Source organism: Euphorbia lathyris, chromosome 7, assembly GCF_963576675.1.
Source record: "Euphorbia lathyris chromosome 7, ddEupLath1.1, whole genome shotgun sequence".
In the NCBI taxonomy this organism is placed as follows: Eukaryota; Viridiplantae; Streptophyta; class Magnoliopsida; order Malpighiales; family Euphorbiaceae; genus Euphorbia; species Euphorbia lathyris.
In genome coordinates this window covers 88,069,761-88,073,703 of record NC_088916.1, presented here as the reverse complement: position 1 = coordinate 88,073,703, position 3,943 = coordinate 88,069,761, and the positions used below count along the sequence as shown (strand labels likewise).

At 30.8% G+C, this 3,943-nt stretch overlaps 1 long non-coding RNA gene across 1 annotated transcript; it reads right to left on the bottom strand.

The window, feature by feature from the left end:
- Positions 1-272: 272 nt before the first annotated feature.
- Positions 273-3,659, bottom strand: LOC136201207 (uncharacterized). The gene is made up of 4 exons (XR_010673741.1): positions 3,283-3,659; positions 3,143-3,190; positions 1,427-1,490; positions 273-689 (listed from the first exon to the last, which is right to left on the bottom strand). It is a non-coding gene; the product is annotated as an uncharacterized lncRNA (long non-coding RNA).
- Between the last annotated feature and the right edge of the window lie 284 nt (positions 3,660-3,943).

Sequence of the window (3,943 nt, the reverse complement as noted above, 5' to 3'; positions counted from 1 at the left end):
GAGAAGCTCCTGAACTAAACTCTTTTTCAAACAGATAAGTTTAATATTATCAAGAATATGGCAGATTGGTAGCAAATTCAATTTTGGCTGTTGTTCGCTGTTTGAAATTAATTGCATTAGTGTTAATGGGTATCTTCTTGCCTTTGTTCTTTATTTGTTGCTAGTTTTCTGAACAAATAAAGAACAAAGGCAAGGAGATATTCATTAACACTAATGCAATTAATTTCAAACAGCGAACAACAGTCAAAATTGAATTTGCTATCACTCTGCCATTATTCCTGATAATATTAAACTTATCTATTTGAAAAAGAGTTTAGTTCAGGAGCTTCTGAGGATTCAGAAAATTTGAAGAAAAGATAGTAGGAAGTATTGTAAGATTCAAATCTGACCCTTTGACTACCTCCAGAAAAACTCTCACATGCTTTTTCAAGTTATAGGTATTTATCTGTTAGATGTTTCCTATTTATAAATATGCATTAAGAAAGTGTCATTTTCTTTGGTACCAGTGGTTTTCACATCCGAACATGAACTATAATCACTTCTTTATATTATTGTTTTTCATGGATTGATACTTCCAATGTACCTATTTCGAAGACTTGTGACTATCTGGTGATTTTGCATCCCTGAACTAATAAAAGGAGTTTGTGAAGCTTCTATGACAAGTACTCCCTCTGTTCCAAAATACATGCCTGTTAAGGTTAATGCACACTAATTAAGAAATGCAATTAATTTTAAGTGAAAGACTTTGTTACCCTTATATTAATTGCATCTACTAGTAACTTTATCTATTCCCAAGGCAAAAAGTCAACTAAAATAGAGGTATATTTGGTCAAAGCAAATTAATGTGCATAAATTGAAGCAAAATATCATGTATTGTGGAACAAAAAAAAAATTCTCTAGAAAGACATGTATTGTGGAACGATGGAGTATAAGACTCTCCGAACTACCACTGGAAAGCCCGCCTGCTAGCTCATATAGAAAGTAATTTCCAAATAACATTAGTCCCTATGTGAATCTCTTCCTGACCAGCCAGAACCAACAGACTATGCATTTTAATTATAGTCTTCTTTTTACACTTACAAAATAATTAATTGAATTTTACTATGACAATTAATTAAATTGAATTATAATTGGTTATAAACAAATAAAGTTTTCAAACTAGAAATTCAATTGAATTGGAAGACTATTACTATTCCACAAAAATTATGATTATATTTATAATTACAGAGAATCTTTTTTGACAGTTAGAAAACAATTAGTAAGCCCCAAACCTCATTACCAGTAATTCATGGAATATAGTGATGTTGTTCCTAGCATTCAACTAATATTAGATAAGCATATTTCCCAATAGCATAGATTAGGTGTATAATCTTCACAATTCTCATTGAACCCTAAAATTCAACAGGTGAAAAGTCCAAAGATTTACCAGAAAGAATTATGCTTCTAAAATTCAATAGCTTTTAACAAGTTGCTGGGAAACAAAATATTTCCTGCAAAAAAAAATAATTCATTATAGAATCAAAATCCAATGAGCAACAAATAGTAAATGCCAACAAAAAGTCAAAAATAACTTGGAATTGGCCAATTCAAATATAGTGCTTTGTGCTAATAATATTTTAGCAGATAAAGTCATGGAGTTTATTAATAGTCAAGATGATTTTGCAGGGTTCATGACCATCACTTGATGAGATTCTGAAGGCATTGTTGAATGCTCATTTAATTGGTTTTCATAGATTTGAGATCACAACAACTTTCCAGATTTGAGATCTATCGGGGGAGGTATCATTAGAATGCACACACATTTACAGAGAAGAGAAGAGAGGGACGGAGAAAACCAAAGTTGTGAAGTAAGTAAAGTTATATAGGCGAGACCATTTGTGTGAGATATTTAATCAGTATCAAATAATAAGTTTCATACATTCCAACAACCCTCTAAATTTTTAAAAGTGCTAAATTACTCTCTATTCTTATCTAATTACATTCAATAACATTATATTCTTATCCAATGCCATTCAATAACCTTTATATTTGTCCAATTGTATAATCTCAAAACTTCAACTATCCCCATGAAATCACAAGAGTTCATAATTATTTATATATTTGAAGTTTTTTTTTTACATGTGGCCGAGCATGTATCTAACTTTCTACATCCAAAAGATTCTATTCAGAAATAAGGGGTTATTGAATGCAATCAAACAAGAATAAGAGACCATTTAGAACTTTTGAAAGTTCGGGGGAGCTTAAAGGCAATCAAACAAGAATAAGAGAGTAAAATCGTCTCATAATTTTATTGGTAGATAATTTATTGGTGATGATCAAACAATTAAACAAACATATAATATAGTCATTACAAATGCAATGAATTATTACCAGAAAATATCAAACAAGAATAAAGAAGAAGCATAAAAAGTGCATGAGTTGAATCAATCTGCCTAAAAGTAGGCAACTGAATTGAAGAAAAATAATAATACCATTTCAGAAATCAGACACCAACAACTTCCTGATCATTGCCAAACTAAAATGAACAATTGCTAATGCTTTATTAAGCTAAAAATTGTTACTCCTAAAATTGCAATGCATGCATGTGGTGTATTTGCCAAAACCTACTAAACAAAATTTAAAGGCTTGTGAGACCCAACTCTATATATACTCTTACAACTATTGGTAAGTTTTCCATGTGAAATAGGAAAAGAGCTCTTAAGAGCAAAGTCCCTAATAACAAATACACCCCCACCAATCAAATTCATTTTCTTCAAAACAAAGCCATTTTCTCACATTCAGATCAAGTGTCACAAGCATAGTTTCATCATAAGAAATAACAAACAAGCTTGATTTGTGTCAAAAAACATATCATAACAAAAGAAGCATAAACAAACTTGTGGTTTCAATTTCAAGTAATCATATCACCCTAACACATTAGATAGGTTATATAATGCACTCATAAACAAACACACCAGAGAGAAACATCTAATAAAAAAAATTAGCATATCAAGTTTAAGACAAACTTGTAGGGTTTCAAATAATCATATCATCATAGAACCAATGAGACAGCTTATGTAAGCCACTCATAAGCAAAACTCATTATATCGTCAGAATTGCCATTAAAACATAAAACCCAACAAAGAAAAGTGCAAAGATTCACCATAAACAATTGTACGCAGTAATTTGATTTGTTAAGCAAGATAGTTTCCTGCAAAAAAAAAAGACATGATCAAAATACATATGGATTGGTGAGCAACAAAAAACAAAAACACATAAAGAAGTTACAATTGCTCAATTCACCTGTAAACAAACACAACCCTTTTTTGCTAATAATATTTTAGCAGATAAAGTTATGGAGGTTATTAATCAGGAAGATGATTTTGTAGGGTTCATAACCATCACTTGATGCTCCTCCCTTCTTTCTTGAGGAAGGGTTTCTACCGAATTAAGCTTGATTCAGATTTGGAAATTTACCCAACGAACGAGCAGTTAGAGATCAGATCCTAAAAGCATTGTTGAATGCTAACTTGATAGAGAAGATAAACCCTAATTCTAACCATTGATTTCTATAGATTTGATTACGCCACTTTCTGGAGAAGATATAAGGGCTATCTGCTATTCAGATCTCAAAGAGGAGATACCTATGAACATTGGGTAACCCTAATTTCTATTCGGCCATTGAGAAGAGCAAAGGTGTAAGTCCAGTTATATAGGTGATGTCATCCCTTACTCTCAAACCTCACTTACTCACTAAAGTTTTAAAGTTCTAAATTACACCCTTTATTTTTGTGTAGTTATCTTTAATAACTTCCTATTTTTGTCCAATTGCATTTAATAACTTCTATCTTTATATAATTAAATTCGAAAGCCTCAAAACTTCAATTGTTCTCTAAATTTTTAAAAGTTCATAAGTATTTACCTATAATTTATTTTATTTTTTTACATGTGACACAGGGTGTAT